At 37.0% G+C, this 26,472-nt stretch overlaps 1 protein-coding gene across 1 annotated transcript in view; it reads right to left on the bottom strand.

Annotated features, from left to right (window-relative positions):
• Positions 1-21,148, bottom strand: part of LOC134659185 (cuticlin-4) — a 72,347-nt gene extending 51,199 nt beyond the window's left edge. Inside the window, exon 1 of the mRNA XM_063514818.1 lies at positions 20,835-21,148. The gene's annotated coding sequence lies outside the window, so the exon portion shown is untranslated. The remainder of the gene's footprint in view (positions 1-20,834) is intronic.
• Positions 21,149-26,472: the final 5,324 nt, after the last annotated feature.

The raw sequence follows: 26,472 nt of genomic DNA, 5'->3' as shown, positions 1-26,472 counted from the left end.
TTAATGATTTAATTTCTTTTAGTAATACACTGTATATATCTTGTTTGTAAATAAATGATTTTAATCCTGTGTCGTTAAAAAAAAAAAAAAAAATTAATGATATTTCGTACATAAGTTCCGAAAAACTCATGATTCAACTATCATTCTGATCTCAGTGTACGTTCGAATTGGCCTGTTTATTGTGAAACTTATTAACTCCCCTCTTTTTCCATCGGGGGTTATTTTTAGAAATAACATAAATTAACAAAATGTTTACTATTTGATCGTAGTAAGTAACGTGCTCAATGGTGTGCATCGGTATTGACCTTCTGGGGGCCTACCGCGAAAATCGGAGTCCGGAAATTGTGGGCATTTTTCTCTGTCACTCTAATTATGCCTTCATTGGAGTAAAAGAGAAAGATCCCCGCAATTAGCGAATTTCCGTTTTCGCGGTAGTACCTCTGATTGCAGTGAGCAGTGATCTTAATTTAATTTTTAACAAGCAGAAATGTCTGCGAACGATGTCCAGAACCAGAGGCCGTGAGTTCAAGTCTCATCCAAGACAGTAATTTTTAGGGTTCCGTACCCAAAGGGTAAAAACAAAGTCGATTAATCAGTTTTGATTTAATTTCCCATTACTGGCTAAATTCGTTTGTGTAAAACTAAAAAATATATACATATGTAACACAAGCACTCTAGCGCCTTGACAATAGAGGTGTGTTCAGATATTTGAGAGCACCTTGGCCGTTACGATAAATCTGATGGTGACATAATACCTATATCATACGATGAATTACGCAAAAATATGTATGTTAGACGCTGCCGAAGGCCTTTGAGACTATGGCTGTGCACTATATTTTTGCGCACTTGGGCAGATTTTCAGATGACAATTGACAAATTAGTGAAATATAGTCCATAGGTTATTGATTATAGTGTGTCAAAGGACTGTCTCATTTCAAACATAGAGATAATCATACTATCTTTGTCTTACACTAGTACTAGCACCCAACAGAAAAGGATGAGTATAGTTTTTTTTGTTCTTATTTACTGACAATTTCGTTTGACAAACTATAACATTCTTACTGCAAAGTTATCGTGGTCTGAGTCTACAATCTCGCCGAAATCTCAATGAACAACTTATTCCATTCACAATGCCAATCGTGTCGAAAGTACCCACTCATTTGTAACAATTGTACTGGAAATACAAATTATATAATTAGGTCCAACGTCATTGTACTTCTTAGTAGAGACTAGTTGGCAGTAAAGATTGTATATATAGCTGGTCAACCAAATCTTGTCAGTAAAAAAGGCCCGAAATTAAAATTTTCTATGGGACGATTTTTCAAATTTGCCGCCTTTTTCTACTGTCAAGATCTGCTTGACCAACATTATATACCTACGCGGTGGTGTTTTCACCCTTTGATAAATTATAAGCTTTAATCGTGCAGCTTAATCACTAGTTTGCAAAATCAACTGACGTTTCAATCCAAACAGGCAATCATGCAAAGTTGGATTGGGGATTGGGGTTAGTTGTTATTTTGACACGTGATGTTTCTCTTCACAGAAAACCTAGACCTAGAGGTTAATAGTCTATAATATGATACAGCGAGCTGTAAAACTTAATGGACACATTATGAATTCATTAATTTACCATAATTTTGCGGATTACTGTATAGTCAAGTGTAAAAAATGGGTGCGCACATCATACTCAAAAATATGGCTCTTATATCAGCAAATTAAGAACTATGGGACATATTTTTGAGTAAGTTATATTTTTACACTTGACTGTAGGTACATGAATTCGGTAAGTGCCTAATAAATCTCATTGGGTTGGGATGACCCAGAACTGGAACCCGAAATCTTGGGCTTCAAATCAATACAAAACTCACTTTTTCACTCTAAAGGCCACTTACATGAATACTAGCGCCGCACGTTATACGCCTAAACCTTCCTCAAGAATTGATAATCTTAATGTCAAACTTGCTTTGCACTCAAGGGGCCCATGATACAGGCTCAGCCTAGTTTGGGTTCCGCCAGACATTTCTTTTATGTAAAACTTGTACTGTTAAACAATAAACCATTTTTTTTTGAGAATTACTCTATTAATAGGTGAAAACCGCATGAAAATCCGTTCAGTAGTTTTTGTGTTTATCGCGAATAAACATACATATAGACAGACGCGGCGGTGGACTTTGTTTTATAAGGTGTATAGATTGTATTCTGAATTATTTGCTCGTCTTTCATCTATGCTATTAGACTATCAGTATATCGTTGCAAAATGTCCATCTTATACCAAAACGTTACAAAATAGCAAATAAAACTTATGACCTTTTACTTCTAATAAAGCAGCTTGTTTTGTTTCTCAATATTCCCATAAAACAATCGCTGAGCGGTGTGAAATCTTGTTCCGTACCTAGTTCATTGGAAAATGTGCCCTATCTTAAGGGAACAGGGTTCTGTCAAACTGCAATAAATATCGTGGCTAACTATGGTGTTCGAAATTTAAATTTAGTTTGTAGTTTAAACGTTAAAGGGTGATATTGGATTTGAAACTTTAATGATTTATAATAAGGTTACTTTTCCAATGATAAAAAATTGGCGTTATTGTCTTGTTATTTTAAATGGGTAATACGAATAGGAAAAAAAATCGTTTTTATTCTTAATTTGGCCTTCTGAATTTATGCAGTGTTAGGACTGTTAGGTCAATTCTTCATGGTTTTAGGTAAATTATAGTTTGTCAAAGGACTGTCTCATTTCAAACATAGACAGAGATAATCATACTACCTTATTTGTACCTGTTCTAATAATGAGCATGGATTGTTATATAAGATCTAATTTTAATAATTTAATGTAAATATTTAATTAGGTTAAGTTATTTATAATAGAATTTCAAACACAATGTTAATTGTTATATGAATAAATAAATATGAAAAATATGAAATATTGTCTTACACTAGAACTAGCACCCGAAAAAAAATGCATGATGAGTATAGTTTTTCTGGTTCTTATTTACTGGCAAATTGGTTTGACCAACTATATGTGGATATTAACTCACATTTAAAGACGGGTCTAACGCTATATGTGGATAGTCGACAGAATTTTAGATAGTGTTCACTCTGACCAATACTACAAAATTTTCAAAAAATGTGCGAAGTGCGAGTTGGAATCGCTCTTCAAAGGGTTCCGTATATTTTTAATACCGATTTTAACGCTACCAACAGAAATAAAAATGTTTTCGTCTAATTTTAAGAAAGAACTAAGAATAAAATTTTTACTAATTGGTATTTATATAAATACCAACCTACGAATAAAAGGAAGGTTATTACAAAGGAAGTAGATATTCGCAGCATCCAATGTCACTTGTATTCTTATTATCTCGCATGATATTCAAAACGTATTTAAAATCACCGCCTACGAGGAAGACAATTTCAAGGTTATATATAACGTAATACTAAAAATACCTACATAATATCTACATGCTCACAGGTACAGACCATACATTTTGTGATTGATTTAATGAGTACCTACCGGTACTACTACTCAGGGCCGTCTTAAACTATGCTGGGGCCTTGGGCACTTAAGAATTTTGGGGCCCTTTTGGAAGGTAAAAATATCCTCAAAGTCATGGTTTTGTAGGATCTCACTTATGTACGTAACCCGGTTGCTCACTGATACTGTCTGTCCTTCGGGCCCCTGAGGATCAGGGCCCCCTTAGGATGGGGGCCCTGAGCACGGGCCCCTTGTGCCCTTATGGTAAAGACGGTACTGCTACTACTACTACCAGCTCACTTTATTGATGCTGACTCTACCTACTCGCAAGCGATATATGATCAAATGTGGCTTTCTACACAAAAGGGGTCCTTATGTTTCATGTGCATCCTTCTCTATGGAAAGACACAAATATTCTCAAGATTTGCATCCTTCAAAATCAGCTGTACTTATCAACATTGCGTTTTTGTATCACTATCACTACATAGTATAAAGTCAAAGTCGCTTCCCGCTGTCTGTCCCTATGTGTGCTTAGATCTTTTAAACTACGCAACGGATTTTGATGCGGTTTTTTTTTAATAGATAGGGTGATTCAAGAGGAAGGTTTACGTATAATTTCTTAACCCGTGCGAAGCCCGGGTCGCTAGTTACAAGTAAATACATACACATTCATTCATGTTTGTAAGTTCATATTGGTGTCACATGTTGGCACTGACAATCCAACCTCTAGACTGAGCTTAGGCCAATTCTTTCATGAAACCGATGCTGCCAAAAATACGGGGGTGCGGGGGGACGAGGTGAGCGAATCCCGTGCCGTGATTGGCCCGTTCAAAGACACGGACCAATCACGGCACGGGATTGACTCGAAGATGGAGTAACGCTACCGTATGTGTGGCGGAGGGGGTAGCGCGACTATGCTATGTCTAGAGGTTGGATTGTCTGTGCATGTTGGCCTCGGTACTTGGCCTTCAGCGTGACAACGCTTATGTAATGTTTAGCGACAGACTATAAAGTATTACGATCAGTTGTCGTGACGACTATGACAATTCCGGATCGACTATTAAGGTTAAACTGACAAATTTGGCATACTTTTCGATTACGCTTGGGGAAATTGAAGTGTGAGAAAGGGAAGCCATCATGTGTATATGGACATTTCATGAGTGCGAGAGAGGCAGACTATAAATAAAAAATATCGACCAAGAACATGTCGGGCCATGCTCAGTGTGACGGCTGACGGTGATCACGTGGTGTTTTTCATAGAAACCGAAGCGCCGGAAGCTCCGGCCCGGTCCCGGTCCGGTCTAGCGTAAGTCATTCTTAACCTTTTAACCGCCAGCAATTTTTGACCGAGCGTGCTCGTGTCGCCACCGACAGTAATTGTACCACGCAGAGTAAGGTTGGCATAGTTACGGGAGTTATAAATGTGCTGTAAAAACCAAATCAGATCTTTGTCTTATTTATCAGACTGTGGCGAAATGAGCTGGATATGTAATGTCTTATATATCAGACTCTGGCGGTTAAAGGGTTAATTGGGTCACAGAATCGTAATTTGACATATCTCTGTTCGCAATGACAGCTGTTAGAATTGAAACCGCAAACGATCAGATACCGAAGGTTGCGCACAGGCAATTCAGTTCACTATCACTTTTAATTTTATCTTGTCAGCTATTTTTAGGGTTCCGTACCCAAAGGGTAAAAAAACTCTATACTCCAGAAAACCAGAAGCAACCGTTTAGTTTTTGAATTTAGAACTCTAAGGCCCACTTGCACCATTTTACTAATCCCGGGTTAACCGGTTAAACCTGAAGTTACCATGGTTACCAGTTCGATTTGACACTGGGTTAACGGTTCAACTGCTTAACGGGTCAAACAGATTATTGTGTTATCGTCCTTCCTGTAGACATACACAAGAGTTAAGGGCTATAAAGGTTAATTTTCTTATTTAACCCTTATCCACGTGAAAAGGTCCTCCTTTTATTTAGAGAACTATGATAAAATCATTACTTACATGCCCACAAGCTGTTAACTATTGCCCACAGGAGAGAAAAATGTACAGTTAGCGCTAACACACTAGTTTTCTCTCCTGTGGGCAATAGTTAACACCTTGTGGGCATGTAAGTAATGATTTTATCATAGTTCTCTAAATAAAAGGAGGACCTTTTCACGTGGATAAGGGTTAAATAAGAAAATTAACCTTTATAGCCCTTAACTCTTGTGTATGTCTACAGGAAAGACGATAACACAGTAATCTGTTTGACCCTAACCCGGGGTTAGTGGGATGGTGCAAGTGGGGGCTCTAAGTTACTCTGCAAAAGTTCGTAATAGATTTTGGAATGTGTAAAAAAATTGTATGCCCCAGGAGGCTGGCTAAAGGGACTTCAAACTATCTTAAAAAATTTCATCTAGGTTTTTGAATCTGAGGGGCTACCGCGAAAACCGAAATTCGCAAATTGCGGGGATCTTTCTCTTTTATTCCAATGAAGGCGTAATTAGAGTGACAGAGAAAAATGCCCGTAATTTGCGAACTTTGTTTTCGAGGTTATAGCCCAGTTTAGCGCTTTAGGTACACATCACTACATAGTATAAAACAAAGTCGCTTCCCGCTGTCTGTCCATGTATGCTTAGATCTTTAAAACTACGCAACGGATTTTGATGCGGCTTTTTTTAATAGATAGAGTGATTCAAGAGGAAGGTTTATGTATAATTTGTTAACCCGTGCGAAGCCGGAGCGGGTCGCTAGTACGTATATTATAAAACAAAGTCCCCTGCCGCGTCTGTATGTTTGTATGTTCGCGATAAACTCAAAAACTACTGGACGGATTTTCATGCGGTTTTCACCTATCAATAGAGTGATTCTTGAGGAAGGTTTAAGTATATAATTTGTAAAGGTTTTGTGTAAATTGGTTGAACTACCCGTGCGAAGCCTAGGCGGGTCGCTAGTAATTTATATTGTAATTGCATAGTATGAAATAAATCAATTTTAATCTAATGTTAGTAACGGATGACCTGCAAACATGTCAGACCTTGAGACGTGTTATTGTGGAGTCGGTAAATCAGAACATGACGGCCCACGCCGACTGACGAGTGACGACATAGAGTGATGTCATCTCAACAGGTGAATCTTACACTTACATTGGATCTTTAGTTGCACACTAGCTTTAGAAGTTATGAATGTTACGATGTATTGACGTTGTAAACCAAATTTAGACGAAATCGTTCTAAATTTGGTTTACAACGGCAATATGTAGATAGAAAACTTCTTTAGCGGCGCTGTGCACTTTTTGAGGTGGGGAAAAAATGTTAAACTCGAGACAGCGTAAGACGATCACGTGACCGTAAGACATAAGACGTAAGATGTCATTGAGTTTTCACTTCTGTCGGCACTCCCGGAGTGCAACCCGTTGTTTTTTCAAGGACTTAAAAATACCTTTATAATTATGTACCTATGTATGTAAACCACAAAACAATTCTTTTACACGAAGTTTTGTCTTTATTTATCAGACAGCGGCGAAATGAGCCCGATTTTGTATGTCTTATATATCAGTTTACGGCGGTTAAAAGGTTAATTATAGGTACAGTTCTTTAGTTCTATTATTCACATCAAAGCAGAAGCCACAAGTGGTTACAGATGACCTCACCTCGAGGCCGCGCTAATTTGCCATCAGCCACGACTTTATTACGTCACCTCAAAGCCCATTATCGATTGTAAAACCGCATGTTGAATAAGCAGTTTAAGTGGCAATTTGTAAAAACTTTTAAATACTTGTCTATATTGTAACTAGTTTTCGCCTACGACTTTGCCTGCAACAGTTCTAGTCATTTAAAAACATTTTGACACGATTGAGTGTTGAATTTAAAAATAGTGATTTGTTTTACAAGGGGGCAAAGTTGTTGTTTAACCGCTCGTGCTTATATAGATACCCGAGCAAGCGAAATATTCTAAAAAATTGAATCTTGAGCGTTGCAATGGTTCTTTCTGCCGTGTACCGTGTTAATATCTAAATACACAATTAAGAAGACAAAGAGGTTTTGTTAATATTTTACATGCTTTTAAATTTTAATATCTTTTACAGTTTCCTATACTAACGGCGCGATTCCGAAAATGAATTAGAGATTCACTAGATATGGAATAGTAAAGATATGTGACGTTCCACGGCAAAAGGTACCCTATGGCGGCCGCTCCAATGTTCAGCCGGGGCAATGGTACCTTTTGCAGTGGAACGTCACATATCTTTACTATTTCATATCTAGTGAATCTCTAAATCATTTCCCGAATCGCGCCGTCATAATGAGTTTTGATAGTTTCTTTCATAATTTCTAAGCAGGTATATTGATTTAGTGATAAAATTTAATAAAATTGGCTTCTGCATAGTTAAGTAAAGTATTTTTTAGGTACAATTGTATCTTTCGATCTCGTTTCTCTCACGGCGCGGCGGCCATTCTTCTTTTTTCCGTGATACTTATCTATAATTATTATAAAACTGTAAAATTTGTTGGTACTAGTGTACCTATAAGTGGCTTTATTACATCAGTTGGTCTAAGGCCGCGTTTCCATCAGAGATGAGCGAGGATGCGTAACGAGGGATGTGTTTGTTAAGAAAATTTAAAGAAAAAACTTTTAGAACACCGGTCGAATCGCTCTTATCCAACTGAGCTACCGAATCATACCGGACGCGCGCGAAAATGATGGAATGGATGAATTTGTAAGCTTCTGGTTCCTAGCTGGTAATCTTTCGTAGCTCAGTTGTTTATAAATATAAATAAATATTATAGGACATTCTTACATAGACTAAGTCCCACAGTAAGCTCAAGAAGGCTTGTGGTGTGGGTACTTAAACAACGATATATATATGTCGGAATCGTGGGCGTATCATACTATCAGGAGCACATCAGGATCTTCAATCATGGATGGCGAGCCCTCGTCAATGAAATACGTTATTCAACTCACAGTCTTTACTGGATAAGACTGATTACAAATCATAGCACACGTTACACTTCTTATTCAAGACAAACCAGTGGATTAGACCCAGGAACCGCCACAGACGTCATCTTCTCCCGTTCGTTCTCATCATGTTCTCATCTGAAGATTGATTGACAGCATAACTTCAATTGTTCTGGATTTCATTTGTTTTTGACAGCGCACTCTATGACGCCTTGGCGGAACTGCGCCGAACCCCACTCAGGTGTACACCCTAGTTTGCTCTATTTGTCAAAGATTGCGTGATGAAACGCCTCTTGAAGGCAATAGATGGCACATTTTAACCATTCTCCGACATATATAATATACAAATACATAGAAAACACCCAAGACTCAGGAACAAATATCTGTGCTCATCACACAAATAAATGCCCTTACCGGGATTCGAACCAAGGACCGCAGCTTCACAGGCAGGGTCACTAGCCACTAGGCCAGACCAGTCGTCAAAACTGTAGGATGGTTATATACCTATCCATTCTCCGCTTAAAAAGATTTTAAGTGAGTAAAAAGAGATTTTAATTTAATGACTATTTTTGATTCCTAGTTAAATTCAAACATCCGTCTATAATAGTTCATATAAATTAGAGACGTAAAACTTCGCACATATATTTCGCCAACATACGTTTTCCATGAACACAGCGTGGGTGTGTAACCTTAAAAGTTAAATCCTACACATTAAGTAAACATTCTTTATGGACATATCAGGTGTCGCAATATGATTCATTTTGCAGGTTTATATAAGTGGCTGTCCGGTTTAAAAGATTTTAAAGTGGCTGTTAGAGTAACATTAATTAATGTTAAACAACCAGCTAGGAAAAAATAGCGGTGACCAGGCTGGCTAATTCCTTGCCCAGAGCATAGGTATCGCCATCCGGCGTGGCATCTCTGGCCACAGTACCATCGGGTTCCGAGCATTTTGTAATTAGTTACACTAACTCCAAAGCGCCCTGTCTTCAGCTTGCCGCATTCAGCATCTGCCTGCAGTCTTTCGCAGATCGTCATCCCACCGTCGCTTTGGCGCTCTTTAGGGGAGGGCTATGTCCAGCAGTGGACTAATATAGCCTGATGATGATGATGACACTAACTCACTCGGAGGCTAAGTGTGTTAGTTCAGGCCGCGTAGCCAACATGCCAATCGCTTACGCTCCGTAGCGATAGAAACTCAACACTGTCGCACTAAGCACTAATATGAAAGAGTGATAAAGAGACACAAAGCGTTTCGTTGTCGTAGCGATAGCGATTGTCACTTTGGCTCCCCGTGTCCCTGTGGTCTCGGAGAAGACTGGCTAATGTAGACATCAACATTTCATCTCATCTCGCGCGGCTAGAAGATGTTGATGATTTAGTCGTCGGAGATAAATCTTAAAACTTAAATACGCGATTAAGTCCCGTTGTACAATTTAATAATGTGTAAAAATCGTGAAAGTTGATGATATATGTTCAAACCAATACCTTGAATTTTATTAAATAGAGGATTTTTTCCACACAGGTAAAGCCACGGGCATAGGGTATATGTCGCTTGTTTTGACAGCGGCAGCACGTCATAATGTAATTTATATCATCCAGTGACAGTTCGTAGATGTAATTTTAACATTTGCATAATAAAATATTTTACTTTCTTCTGTTTTGGTGTGAATGAATTAAGGTAGACTGATTTGGCTATATGGCATTAATCTAGTGGCATTTAAAAAGTTACAGAGGTTGCAAAACTTATAAATTATAATTATGTACATATTAAGATGACTGGTCTGGCCTAGTGGGTGACCCTACCTGTGAAGCAGATGGTCCTGGGTTCAAATCCCTGTAATGGCATTTACGCATATACGTAGTTGGACTCGCTCGTATCAAATAATTTTTTTATAGAGCTTACTGTACAAGAAGAAAATTCGATTGTATGGCAGCGGCTAAGTTCATGTGACTCTTAAAAGTTCAGTGTAAACATACAGTTAGTCAAAGAAAGGCGGTTATCACACTGGATGCGATTCGCACATCGCTCCGATGTGCGTGCGGGATGTCGCTATACTACATGCATAATGCTGTCTCGCTCAAACATCGCAGCGACGCGCGAATCGCATCCAGGCCGCGTAGCCAACGTGCTAATCGCTTACGCTCCGTAGCGATCGAAACGCAACTGTCACTGTCGCACTAATAAGGAAGAGTGATAGAGACACAAAGCGATTCGTTGTCGAAGCGATAGCGATTGTCACCTTGGCTAGGCCACCACCTATATAAACAGTAATTCGATATCCGTCCTTATTGCGCAACAGATAAGCCATGGCGGGTTGTCGTAACATGTCTATTTGAGTTGATGTTGTGACATGCTCCTTATTGGAGTAATCGGTTTTTCCGCTGATTGGCTATCTAAGTGGTTGACCAATGATATGAGACAATTTTAAAAGGGAATGTGTGAGGTAAACGTCTATTTGCAGCTTATATTAACTTTTTTTCAAAAATTACGTTAGTTTTTTTCTGCTCTGAAAAGAAACTTTTGAAAAGAAACAAAAATTATGAAAAAAGGCGCTCTTCAAAAGTAAATTAGTAAAATAATTACAGAATTCTAGTAATTTAAGTATACAATTTGAGCTTAAAGGTCCATTCCGTTTTTAAAACCATAAAAACATACTAGACATCTGGGGGGCTATCCACGATAACAATCTTTGATAAAAAGCGCCAATCGTTACTTAAATATTGTATGGGGCGTTTTTTTTGTTGTCCCCTACACTTTTTTTTCAAATTTGGGATTTTTTATGTTATTTCTACTCAGAATCACGAGCTCTTTCTATCCTAATAGGAGAAAAAAAGTCTCCTAAGGTTTTTATTTCCGTTACGTCACCATTTTTCATAGACTTTGTATGGCGGTCGCGGAATGGAAAAATCGAAAAATGTATGGAAATTGTGGGACAGTTTTTTTCTCCTCTTCATCTTCCTCGCGTTGTCCCGGCATTTTGCCACGGCTCATGGGAGCCTGGGGTCCGCTTGGCAACTAATCCCAGTAATTGGCGTGGGCACTAGTTTTTACGAAAGCGACTGCCATCTGACCTTCCAACCCAATAACATAAAAAATCCCAAATTTGAAAAAAAAAGTGTAGGGGACAACAAAAAAAAACGCCCATGGATATTTGGATATAGTCTCGTGATTTTTCGTAGCATCTATCATTCAAATACGTTTTTTGGTTTCGTTTGGAATTTGTCGATGTACAATTGACTATCCCAGGTCATTTCCCAATACCCCTAGTATAAATTTCATTTTGAGTTTCCAAAACGTCCCGCTTGGCGCGTTGTTCATAATCCCATATAAAATGTGACTTAACCAGGCGTGGCTCACTTCGCGATTTCGTCGCTTTGCTACAGGTAGCTAAAAGTACATCCGTTCCACACCAATTTTGGTGTCTAGCCATAGGCCGCGCAAGCGCCACCTAGCGGTCATATCTGTCGTAATAGACGCGTTTTGTTAGAGAGTGAATCTTCTGTATCTAGTACTATTATTTATTCTGTAACGGGGCCTGATAAAGCCATCTGTTTCACAAGTAAGGATGCGCCTGATACGGCCCGGCAAGGGCGCCGCCCGCGCACAGCCTCGCGACACCTACGAATAGCCGAGCCTTATGTGAAGTAATGACAACGGTTTTATATCATATTCACATAGTTATTTCGCACTTTGCTTGTACGTGTCCGTACATGTATTAGCGCGAGCGAGACACACGGGCGAATGAGAACGAAATACAGTAGAGTCCGGTTATAACGACGCCTAAGGGACCGCTGATATTACGTCGTACTAACCGGACGTCGTACAAAACGAACTGCCAATTTTAATATATTTTTTAATCAAAATAATTACGTCATTTTGTATTTATTAATACTTATGCGACAATCAAAGAAAAAAAACCATTTCCTTTAAAATATTTATTTACGTTAGTATTACAACACTTTGTCTTAAATGGAGAGACTTGTGTGCTTAGAAGAAGCCACTTTTCAAGGTACGCGTAGTCAACTCACTCGTCATCCGCAAAATACTCGAATCGCGTAAAATAAAAAGTCTTAATTCTTGGGGATCTAATCCAGCTAACGTTAATTGTTTTATCACACAGATTCTATGTCCATCTCCTGTGTCCATAGATCAGCTCGAAGGTACCTACCAAAATATTGCATTGTACCTAACGTATGTACATAATTATGTATGTGAAGTTTAAGCTCAATTGAATAATGGGAATTGGGTTTTATTTAGTTTGCAAGATTACGAAAAGTCACATGACTATTTCATCTTGCTGCGTGTGTGCTGCGTATAGGCAAAAGGGGGAGGGGAGTTAGGTGCGCGGGACAGAGTAAGCTTCTTACCAACTATTTATTTGTAAAAACCACGTCGCTCGTCGTTGTAACCGGACTTGACGGACGGATTTTGAGTCAATTTCCGTCGTTAAAAGCGATCGGTCGTTATAAGCGGAGTCGTAATAAACGGTTGTACTTTCATAGTAGCTCGTACTAAAACCAAACAAGTGCCTATACTTACGTCGCTATAAGCGGTTGGTTGTTATATGCGAAGTCGTACTAATCGGACTCTACTGATCATAATTAGCTTGTTGTCAAATGTGAGTTTGAATTAGCGTCAAAGTTCGTGTGAACTTAAGTTATTATACTCATAAGAATTATTTAACGCGTCGATGTCTTTTCCACGAAGAAAGTGCCCATCGCCCTAGAAGAACCATTTATTTACATAATGAAATATACAGAGGTACTACAATACAAATAATATGTACTTTGAATCTTAAATATCTGGGAGACCAAGCTTTGATCGGAAAACATATAAAAACTAAAAAATGCGCGGTTTCCCAGAGATAAAACCTAGCTAGATAGATTTTTCGCCCCCGAAAACCCCCATATAGCAAATTTAATCGAAATCGTTAGAGCCGTTCCCGAGATCCGCGAAATATACAGGGTGCTTCCTGTAACAGGAGCAATAAATTAAACTAAAGGCTATACTCCTCAAACTGACCAACATTTGTTCAGCAACTTTTAAAAATTATGAATCGTTTAGATTTCCTCTTTTTCATACAAAATAAATATTGCCTTTAATGTACGCTGACATCAGCGTGTTTGACGTTGCTTGTCACGGTTTAAACCTTACAAAATTTGCAATACATTGCGTCTTAGAATAAACTTAAAAGTGTAATAAAAATCAAAACATGAGTTATTTTCAAAAGTTGCTGAACAAATGTTGGTCAGTTTGAGGAGTACAGCCTACAGTTTAATTTATTGCTCTTGTTACAGGAAGCACCCTGTATATACATATCTAATACCTTTAAACGAGCAATTCTTGCATATTTATTTATTTATATATTTGTTTATTTATATGTATATATATTTCGGGGATCTCGGGAACGGCTCTAACGATTTCGATGAAATTTGCTATATGGGGGTCTTTGGGGGCGAAAAATCGATCTAGCTAGGTTTTATCTCTGGGAAAACTCGCATTTTCGAGTTTTTATATGTTTTCCGAGCTTTGCTCGGTCTCCCAGATATTAAATAAATAAATAAACAAGAATTGCTCGTTTAAAGTTATAAGACAAAATAGGCCCTTGAGGCATTGTACCAAGGATGCTGGCGACATTTCCTCGCTGTATCGCAATGCTGATACGTTGTGCGAGGTAGCCGCCAGCTCTTCGGTCACCGTTACGTCAACCAGACGCTTCGCGATTTATGCAAAAAACTTGCGCGCGCTGTATATCCCAGCGCGGGCAACCTAAATATGACCTATAGATATTGATTAAAACTTTAAGATACAATGTTAAAAGTCCCTTAGAATGTATAATGTATGCTCAGAAGCTTAATTTACTCGCATAACATTCACTATTCATTTAGTAGCAAGTGCTTAGAAGATGTTGTAAATGTAAGCCTCCTACAGTTATTACGAAAGTGTTGATCGTCGATAGATCAAAAGTTAATGCTTTTGTGAACTCTGACGTATTAATAGATTGCACACATGTTACAGTCACTGTTTTCATACAAGCGTAGGTAGTCCTGATTTTTATGGATATTGACTGGATATTAACATTATTAACAATATGTATTTTTATGTATTTTTATTTAATTTTTATATGTATGGTATGTTGTATTGTTTTGTATTTTTTCTGTGCTAGATTTCTTTTATTGCATCTGAAACACCTACTGACATGACATAAATTTATACATTCCGCTACCTAAAGGTTGTCTGGAAGGGATTGCTTTTTAGCGATAAGACCGCCTGTTGTTTACCCTCTTCTTTTCTGTATTCTTTGTATTGTTTTCTGTAACGAGGTGTGCAATAAAGAGTATTTGTATTGTATTGTATTATTATTATAAATATGTAGGTAATTTGATATAGTTTGTTAAAGGACTGTCTCATTTCAAACATAGACAGAGAGAATAATACTAATCTTTATCTTACACTAGTACTAGCACCCAAAAGAAAAGGATGAGTATAGTTTTCCTGGTTCTTACTGACTGACAAATTGGTTTGACCAACTATATGTTATCTCTTTGTATGTGTGTGGGCCTTATCTAGGGTTGCCAACTATTTTTTGGTAGAATATAGTATTTTCCAGAATAGGGCATCAAAAATATAGTACATTTCAAAAAAATATGGTACTTTTAGATAAAATACTAAACATAAGTGTAACATACGTTTAATCGGAAATATAGTATTATAGCGTACTATATATTTTTCCAAAAGTATATAGTACAGAGAGCCAAAATATAGTACAATACTATATAATATAGTACGGTTGGCAACCCTAGCCTTATCGCTAAAGAGTGAAATATTTTATTACCACGACATTACATACTTAATTATTTCATTATCTATTGCTGGGACTGTATGTGTATATTGTAAAGTTAACTTATTATGCATTCTATTTTAGTTTAAGGGTACATTCCATTTCTGACCGCAGCTGCACTACTGGTACTGAACGCGTCGCTGTTACTGTCAATTTCCATAGTAAAATGAACAGTAGTGCAGCTGCGGTTGGAAATGGACTGTCACCTTAATAAACTTATAAGTGAATGCAGTTAGTAATTAAGTTAATTTGGGGCATTATCTATGAAAAGGGACCTTATTGTCGATGGCGCTTACGCCGCACAGCGTCGCGCGGCATTGATTTATATCGGAGCATCGTTAATAATGGCGTAAGCGCCATCGACAATAAGGTCCCTTTTCATAGATAACATCACATTTAAGGTAGTCTTATCTTATGTAGTGCAAATGTAGGTATTATAAGGACCCATTTTCATGCTGTCAAAAAACAGCTAGAAAGGATAGGACATGTAATTTTTATAGCCCTTTTTATGTGCAAATAAATTATTATGATTATGAAAATTATGTTACCGTAAAAAGGGGTGAGTAGGGTCAAAACTGACATTGAAACCTCGATAACATTTTATTTTTACATATGCAAACTGCATGCTGTATATAATAAGTGTTCCGGACGTTTATATTTTAGTTTTTATTTTATTTTGGGTAGTCCATTTCATAACTTTGACGATAAACAGTATTTAGAGTAAGTTGGGTTTTCATACAAAGGTGATTTTGGAAGATTGTTGATTTTTTTTTATTATGAGTATTACTATAGCTCTATTTTAAATTGGAATACATTATTTTTGTAGCAGTAGCTTTAAAATCCCATCTCACTCCCCTTTCATCCCTTCTCTCCCCATTCATAACCCAACTCTCACCGCGAAACCTACTCACCCCATTTTACGGTAGTCTGTTTCTCAAATTTATTATTTGGTCATGGACTTGTAAACTTTTTCTCCTGGATTATTTCAAACTATAACCCTACAGTAACTTTTCACCGTTTTTCAATCAAAAAGTTAATATTCCCATGGGACATAAAGTCTTGCGAAGGCGGAACGAGTATAACCTGTTAAGTATTTACATCACTGATTAAACCAGGGCTTAATCGATATGCTAATGTTAATGTAAGCCTTTTGCAAGTGAGAGTAGACAAACATACACTTAGATTGCACAATCGTAAGTAGATAACATGCAGAATAGATCATAGCCTAGCTAAGATGTTAATCGTTTGCATTTTGCCACGGCTCATGGGAGCCTGGGGTCCGCTTGGCAACTAATCCCAAGAATTGGCATAGGCACTAGTTTTTTCGAAAGCGACTGCCATCTGACCTTCCAACCCAGAGGGTAAACTAGGCCTTATTGGGATTAGCCCGGTTTCCTCACGATGTTTTCCTTCACCGAAAAGCGACTGGTAAATATCAAATGATATTTCGTACGTAAGTTTGTAGTTCGTCCTAATCCGACCGTGCTAAAACACTTACGGTTTTTTTACCAAATTAAAATATATTTTTATTACAATGCATGCCCGTTTTTCTTCTAAATTATATCTAACTATTAAACAATCCATTTTATTTTATTTCAATTAATAAATTACATTAAAATTAACTATAGGTACTTAAATAACTCGTAAAACTAAACAGACTACTAAATCTTAATCTAAACTAACATCTAACAAATTCAAAACCTTTTCACCAAATTCGCCCCGCGTCCCTCCAGATGCAAAGGAGCCCATCACGCTCGCCGAGTTGCCACGTTGAACCGCGATGGACAACCTTTGCATAAGGAAAACCATTAAACCGGATTTAGAAACACGTCATCCCAATGATCTATACAACAAAACATACCCACAAGAAGTATAATACGTGTATAAATATATATTAGGTATGCTATTATGAAGCTATTTATGAAGGTGAAGCTATTAAGATCGCAGTGATCTCGTGAAGGTCGCTTCTCATCTACCTGTTCAGTTGTTTGTATCAGATGTTTGTTGTAAAATAAGCTTCTGAATTATCCAAATATTATGTACGTAAGAATTTTTACGGTAGAAAAAGGCTAGTGTTACTTTTTTCTATTGGAATAAACGAAGGGTCCATGGAAAGAACATGTCTAGTCACACTAGTGACATTTTGAGTAATCGCGGTTTTAAAATTTGCAACAATGTCAAAACGTATGGTAATTCCGTGACCAGGTATTATTTAACTAAAAATAAAGTTGTGTTACATTTATTATACAGTGGTAGCAAAAGATATAACTATAGTTCATTAAGAGTTCTTCGTTTTGAGATAAAAATCTCATTTTCCGAAAAATGTGACTTATAGGGGCGTTTTTTTTTTGTTCTCCCCTACACTTTTTTTTCAAATTTGGGATTTTTTATGTTATTTTTACTCAGAATCACGAGCTCTTTCTATCCTAATAGGAGAAAAAAAGTGTCCCAAAATTTCCATACATTTTTCGATCTCTTTCGTGACGTAATGGAAATAAAAACCTTAGGACACTTTTTTTCTCCTATTAGGATAGAAAGAGCTCGTGATTCTGAGTAGAAATAACATAAAAAATCCCAAATTTGAAAAAAAAGTGTAGGGGAGAACAAAAAAAAGCGCCCCTAGACATGTTCTTTTCGTGGACCCTTCAAATGTCTAAGTATACCGTCTTACAGTGGGGCTTAGTCAATTTCTGTAAAAATGTCCTATAATATTTATTTATTTATTAAAGTATATGGAACTGTATTAAACTGATTTTAGTGATTTAGCATAAAAAAATCAGGAATGAACTTTACTTATTTCGGAACTAAGCTCTAAAGATTGCTCGTATCATACTCCAAAAATTTGTTGACAAAGATTTTACTGGGGCATATTATTGATAATTTTAACTAATGTTTGCGTTTGTGTAAAACAATATTAATACGAAAATATACCAAATCGGTGCAAATAACATTTCGTCATCTATACTTTGTGGGTGACAATGTCACCCACAAAGTATAGATGAGGTGACATCATTAATGCCCAGTTTAGTCTTATTTTATCGAGTTATTTTACTACAAATCCCAATGGACAGTCACCTAGGTCACCTATTTCTTAAAGACAGATACCTATCTCCGAGTGAACGCAAATCGAATGCCAGTTCCGTCTATGACGTAATGTTGTGGGCGGGGCCTTGACTCGTTCGTATAGTGCCTATAGCTTGTAAGTACCTATAGTGCGAAATGTCGACAATATCGGACCGGCCAAAGTATATTTTATTGTACCTACAATATAAATTATAAGATAACCTAAAGTTGCCTGGGGCATCGTCCCCAGGACGCTTGCTGCATTTCCCCGCTGGATAAATTGCCGGACTTAGCCGCAGAGCGAAATATTCGCCCGCCCGAAAGTCATCAGACACCCAGACAAGTTTATTTGAAATTTCTTTCACAACTTGTCCGGTGTCTGATGACCATGGCCCAAAGTATTCACTAATATTCTGTATGGAAATGTACGAAAAATTTGTGGACATTTTGGATCTGTTTTCTCCTATTAGGATCGAAAGAGCTTGTGTAGAGTAGTATCATAAAACATCAGAAATATGAAAAAACCGTAGTGTAGGTACAGTCGCCATCAGATATATCGGAGCGGCCAAGGCGCTCTCAAATATCTGAACACGCCTCTATTGTCAAGGCGTTAGAGTGCGTGTTCAGATATTGTGAACACCCTGGCCGTTCCGATATATCTGATGGCGTGTACAGTCACTTCAAATAATATGACTAAAATATAAGAATGGAACATACGTCACGGTTACACACTCACAGGTTAAAAGGTTACATTTTAAGAAAACCTTGTTATTACGTAACCAAGAGATAGTTGATAACTGTTATTGTCTATTTGAGTAATTCTCAAACCGGCGGAAATATAAACTTAATGTATTGTTTTAGACTATTATCTGACAATTGGCCTCACGTAAGATACAATCGCATATGGTAGTATTGGTAGTTGATAGGTTGGTGCGAGGGAATGCAATCTTGAGTCAAGATTGGCGATTCGAAATCTCGCGTGAAAAATCTGAATCGAGATTGGGTGTTTCAAAATCTCGAGCGTCAAACTTTCGAGATCGAAATTTGACAAAGTAATTAAAAATTAGTTATTTTGTCATAGATCCCTAAGAATTCAGTATATACTACCTGTTTAGGGTACCTACTTGTCTTGCTGTTATATTTGCAAAATAAAACACAACTTACAATAAAAATGTAACTTAAGTGATCAAAAATCATAATAATATGTATAAATAATTGTAGGTACGCTAACACTTCTGCACAGAGCGCACCACAGAGCCCTCATCGTCAGTTGAAGCCGGTCAGATACAGTAGCACTACCTGAATAAGATGAATGTAATCTCAAAAATCTATCAATCTCATTCGAGATCTCGAAAATATTGATCGAGATGTCGACCAAGAATGCAAAAATGTATAGATTGAATCTCAAAAATTCGCTCGAGATCTCGTAGATTTCGCGAGATCGAGATTGCATTCCCTAGTTGAGGCAATTGAACAAAAATAAGTTCGTTTTAAAACATGGCTAAAACGTATAACTTCGTCAACCAAATAATAATCAATAAGTATTATGTCAAGTACATAATGTACTTAGTCAATCAAAATGTATTTGAACTAGAAGTAAGTTTAATTATGAACATATACATATCACTCAACATCATTAAGCTCTACTATACACCATAAGAATGTAAAAATTAAAACGTCAATTTATTTACGGTTTATAGTACCATACATTACTATCCAAGCGTTAATTTACAGTGTGAACGCACGCCATAAATATGACTCTACATTCTTCCTACTATAGTTTATAGACTATACACTCTACGTCTTTCTAACTTCATCGCTTCTAAGTATGTACTCTACGAAGTTAAATATTTATTTAAATATATAGATTATATTTTCCTAACAAATGAAAAAAATATGGTTAGAGTCAGACCGACCTAACTCTGCGGCGATTTTGATAGCACAGAGTGTGCAAGTGTTATTTTAAACGATAAACTTCTATGAAATTGTGACGTTTAAAATATTAAAATAACACTTGCACAATCTGTGCTATCAAAATCGCTGCAGTTTTAGCTTGATCTGACTACATATTCATCTTTCCTGTGGACATCATAAATAAATAAGAATCATAAATAAAACTTTTTCTTCTCCTCGTGTCGATGGTTTCGTATGTCATATTAAGCGGGACCAGAAAGTTAAATTAAAGACTAAATTTCTTCCTTGATTCTTATTGGTATGATAGAACTTTATATGTAAGTACTTCGTCAAAGCTGTATGGTTTAAAATTACTTACCCAAATAATTAACTTGTATACTGTCTACAGGAAAGACACCCGTTTTTACGTACATTTTTGACTAAATTCACCATTAAATTAATTTTCTATTTGCCTTAACAATACCCTTTAAACGCCCTTCCTATCAAGGGCTCAATTGTCAAAACAATTCTATCTCGCCATCTTCAAAGTCGGTAAAATCAACGACATACCAAACAATTAAAACCAATAAGATCATTAAAATACTCCGAAAGGTCAACCTTACCTTTTTAAAAACTTATTTTAATCCTTAACACTTTAAAACTGAACTTTACACTATACACTTAAGATCCACATTTCAATGCACTGTGCCGAAACAAAAAAAAGTTCACATCCTTGGACTGGCCATATGCTCAACTCGTTGTGAGATTTTAAAAAGTATGAATTCGAAATTTGAATTTTTGATGGATTCGAGTAGTCGCGCGTTTTGTTTTTGGTGTTTTTAGTTTAGTTTTAATTGCGTTTCGTTATCGGTTGTCGTTGCGATGGGCATCGCGGCCGCGCGGGCGGTGGTCGGGTTGGTACTGTGCGCGTGCGCCGGTGTTGCCAGCGATGGGGTGGAATTATGGGGGAAATTTGATACACGTATGGTAATCAAGTGTCAATATAATATAATAATATAGCTGGTCAAGCAAATCTTGTCAGTAAAAAAAGGCGCGAAATTCAAATTTTCTATGGGACGATATCCCTTCGCGCCTACATTTTTCAAATTTGCCACCTTTTAATACTGACAAGATCTGCTTGACCAAGTATATAATCGTTCTACACATGGCTACTGATTGTTTAGATCAATTAAAATAGGTAAAATTTTTGAAAAATTTGAGGATTTTTAAATTAATATATATTATAGGGACATTCTTACACAAATTTGATTCCACAAACGGGTCTACCGCGATATAGTTTCATTGTTTTTACCTTAAATTGCACCAGCTGTGTCACGGAAAGACTGACGTTCCAGCAAATGTCAACCGAGATATAAGTAAAACAACACTGAACTACCCGAAATTAGTTTATAAAAATGTTCGGGGTAGACAAATAAATTGCAGCCACCGATTGAAATTAAAAAACATTCTAAAAATTTAAATAGAGAGACGGGTACAAATTAACGTCTGCAATTTTACGAGATTTTGTATTTTAAGGCTATAAATTGTATGGATGATTTTGACAACCTTTGTGAAAAATATTTTAAGATGATCAAAATCTATTTTGCGGCCGATTTTTAGACATTAGAAAATCCAGAAATTATTTAATTTTGCTTGTGCTGGCAACACGGCGCAGGCGCCGCCGCCATCGAAGGCTGCGGCGGTGAACGATTCCTACGATTCTCGCCTCTACAGACGGACGGGCTAGCATGGTCGGGTTTTCTGTCTCGTTCTTTCATATGTAAATCTTGGGTTCACAGGTTTTTGAAACAGTTGTTTTGATTTTTTTGTCGCATCAATATATTTACGATTTGTCAAGTGGCTATAGTAGTGTTAGTTAAGATTCAAGTATTTTGTGTTCACTGCTTTAAGACTCGACTCGGTTTTTCAGGCTCATATACATACTTACTTACTTACAAGATGCTCTTGTTATTATGATCAAACTCTGAGGGGTGAATAAGTAGGTCATACTGAACAACTTTTACTATGAGGCCAAAAAACGGAACCCTTATAGGATCACTCGTGCGTCTGTCTGTCCAACCCCCCCCCCCCCCTCCTCACTCTTTATCTCCGAAACTACTGTGTCTAAGATTTAGAAAAAATACACAAAATACTAGTTCTCTACCTATAGATGACAGGAAAACCTATTAGAAACGTGCAGTCAAGCGTGAGTTAGACTTAATTTACGGAACCCTTGGAACGCGTCTGTCTTGCGGTTGGCCGGTTTTTTATTTTATTTTGACATTCCTTATATTTATATTTATAAGGCAACATCCTAGTTTTGCAACCACTGCACAGAATCGGGCGTCAAGTCTAATAGATCAGTTTTTGCCTATGTGCCCATATCGCCATACGATTAAATAAATAAATTCCTTACATGTATAAACCTTGTATCTGCGCTGGTGGCCTAGCGGTAAGAGCGTGCGACTTGCAATCCGGAGGTCGCGGGTTCGAACCCCGGCTCGTACCAATGAGTTTTTCGGAACTTATGTACGAAATATCATTTGATATTTACCAGTCGCTTTTCGGTGAAACCGGACTAATCCCAATACGGGCCTAGTTTACCCTCTGGGTTGGAAGGTCAGATGGCAGTCGCTTTCGTAAAAACTAGTGCCCACGCCAATTACTGGGCTAAGTTGCCAAGCGGACCCCAGGCTCCCATGAGCCGTGGCAAAATGCCGGGACAACGCGAGGAAGAAGATATAAACCGTGTATCATGCTAGCCCTCAGTGATGTCAGAAGGATATTTAAAACCCGCACTAACGGGTTTTTTGCGGAGTCCTGCGCCGTGTATGGCGGCCTTTATGCGGCTCGGATCATTGCTATTAAGTATTTTATATTAGTAAATGTACTTTTAAGGTATTATTTAATTGGGTGATAATAAAAAACCGGCCAAGTGCGAGTCGGACGCGCGTACCGAGGGTTCCGCACCATCAACAAAAAATAGAGCAAAAAAATCGTGTTTGTTGTATGGGAGCCCCCTTAAATATTTATTTTATTTTATTTTCAGTATTTGTTGTTATAGCGGCAACAGAGATACATCATTTGTGAAAATTTCAACTGTCTAGCTATCGCGGTTCATGAGATACAGCCTGGTGACAGACGGACGGGCGGACGGACGGACAGCGAAGTCTTAGTAATAGGGTCCCGTTTTTTACCCTTTGGGTACGGAAGGGTCCCGTTATTTACCCTTTGGGAACCCTAAAAAGCAGTAGGTGTGTGAGGAAATATAAAGTCTATTTTTTAATTCGGTAGACTAAAATGACATTTCTTAGTATGAAATGACATTTTATGTTCATACTATGAACTGTCATTTCAGTCTACCGAATAAAAAAATAGATTTTACATTACTTTATTTACTTTATGTATTATGTTATGAGTACCTATTAGGATTGATTTACATATACCTACATATAAATCGTTTGATTGTTGTGACAAATTGTTAGATGGCAGAATGGACTATACATTTTGTGAGGTGTACAAAAAAAAGTACATGCTTGTATTGTATTGTATTGTAAATATTATGTATAATTTCGACTATACACGTATGTATTCTACATATTGGCGCAACTCTCAATACCTAAATTTTTGACTAAGAAAAACGGTCCATATGATATGATATGACTGACACTAAAATTATCTGTTCATAACATGAATGTATTTGGTTGTCTGGAAGAGATCGCTTTTAGGCGATAAGACCGCCTGTTGTTTATCTCTGCTTGTGTTTCTGTTTTCTTTTATTGAGGTGTGCAATAATAGTAGTTTATGCAACAGTGATATAATAAGGGTTCTTAAAATTCAAGGGTCGAAGTTACAAAACGAGACGTAGCCGAGTTTTGTAAAAAAAGACCCGAGAATTTTAAGAACCAATTATGAGCTGTTGCATACATTACTTTTTCTGACAGCTGCAGCAAAAAAAAAAAAAAGTTATTATTAAAAAAAAAGAGTTATTATTTAAAAAAAATTGAGTTATTATTTTAAAAAAAAAGAGTTATTATTGTAAATGAAAACATACCTCTTTCAATCAAGATGATCGGAACTTGTATCTTTAAAAAAAATAAACAGTCATAATAATAAGCAGTCATCTTATGAGCCTATAGACAAATCATTCAAATGACATTGCTTTAGATATCACTGTCAGTCATTTAATTGACACATTTAAGTGCTGGAGTAGAAAAAGAGTATTTTAATATTACCATTGATATAGAATAACTTTTATATTAACTCAGTGAATACAAATAAAAAAAAAATAAAAAATAAAAATAAAAAAAATAATTAATTTATTAATTTATTATATAATAAATTATTTTCAGAAAATATTTTAATTTGTTATTATTTCGAGTAGTCACACTACTATATAAATTATAAACTGAAATACATGTCATATACTCAGAAAAAAAACCACTTCAGTATGAAGTGCATATACTTGGAAAGTTCGACCTATGCCGCTGTCCCCCGGTGGCCGAGAGGTAACAGGCACCTGCCGCGATAGCAGAGGACGCTGGTTCGATTCCAGCCTGGGGCACTAGAGGCTTGGGTCACTTTTTCTGAGTATATGACATTTATTTCAGTTTATAACTCAGTGAATATTTACGTTTATTTTTATGGTTATATATATGTATGTATTTGTGTATGTATATTATCTTATTTTATTTTTATTTGTGTTATACTGTTTTGTATTGTGTTTTTCTGTGCTAAAATTCTTATATTGAATATGAAACACCTACTGACATCACATAAATTTATTAATTTCCGCTACCTAAAGGTTGTCTGGAAGAGATCGCTTTTTAGCGATAAGACCGCCTGTTGTTTAACCTCTTCTTCCTGTATTATCTGTATTGTTTTCTGTAATGAGGTGTGCAATAAAGAGTATTTGTATTGTATTGTATTGTAATATTACCCAAAACAAAACTTCCTGCTACAAGGGCGTAGCCAGCCAGTCAACTAGGGGGTGGCGAATTGATAGGCCTGGGGGGGGGGGGGGGGGCAGAGGCCACAGAGGGGCATTGTATGTAAAATTACCTGTACCTGCCTACGCCCATGTCCTGCTATAAAAATAGTTGTTATTGGTCAATAAAAGTTTTGATTAACTAAAATGAAAATTTGCGCGGCATAACAATATTAAATTTGACGTATCAACATGTGCACAGTACAGACAGCAGCAGAAGTTGCTAAGCGGGCGAGGAGTTCAAAATTACCATGACGTGCTCTTATTCTTTTAACAATAAAGTCGTGTCAAGATCATTTTGAACACATTCGCCCGCTTAGCAACTATTGCTGCTGACTGTACAGTTCAGTCGCTCGCGGCACAAAGGAGTTGGCAACTGTCAAAGGTTTTTATAGATGGCGCCAGCGATTTTTTCTTCTACTTTTTCCTAATCAGAACTGGATACCGAATACGTTAAACGGATCCCCACTATTTTTGTTACAGCATGTAGACATTAATAAATTGCGTAGATATGCCGAATAACAGATGACTAATAATTTCCGCACAAAATCTTCTTGTGTCACAACAATATTTCACACAACAAGACATGTTAACATCAGAATGAATATCCAATATGGCGGATGTCTCACCTTCTTAGAAAAGACATCAACGCGCAAGTTCAATGCCATGCGCGTGCGCATACTTATTGCAATGCTGTTTAAATAATATTAATAATATTATGTAAAATTTTAGAGACACTTTTGTAATATTCAATTTATGATTTATTTAATAACTTTAATAATATTGATAAAATATTAAAATCATCAGAACTGCTCCTTAGTCCATTCCTAAATTTGTAAAAATTGTGTTCATAATATATTTTATGACCTGTTTTTTAGGGTTCCGTACCCAAAGGGTAAAAACGGGACCCTATTACTAAGACTCCGTTGTCCGTCCGTCCGTCCGTCCGTCTGTCACCAGGCTGTATCTCACGAACCGTGATAGCTAGACAGTTGAAATTTTCACAGATGATGTATATCTGTTGCCGCTATAACAACAAATACTAAAAACAGAATAAAATAAAGATTTAAGTGGGGCTCCCATACAACAAACGTGATTTTTGACCGAAGTTAAGCAACGTCGGGCGGGGTCAGTACTTGGATGGGTGACCGTTTTTTTTGCTTGTTTTGCTCTATTTTTTGTTGATGGTGCGGAACCCTCCGTGCGCGAGTCCGACTCGCACTTGGCCGGTTTTTTTATATCCGCACAATATTATGGAGAGCACATAATACGAC

The sequence above is a fragment of the Cydia amplana genome, chromosome 24 (assembly GCF_948474715.1).
Source record: "Cydia amplana chromosome 24, ilCydAmpl1.1, whole genome shotgun sequence".
Classification (NCBI taxonomy): domain Eukaryota; kingdom Metazoa; phylum Arthropoda; class Insecta; order Lepidoptera; family Tortricidae; genus Cydia; species Cydia amplana.
Note: the sequence above shows the minus strand (reverse complement) of the source record. Positions and strands in the feature narration are given on the sequence as shown.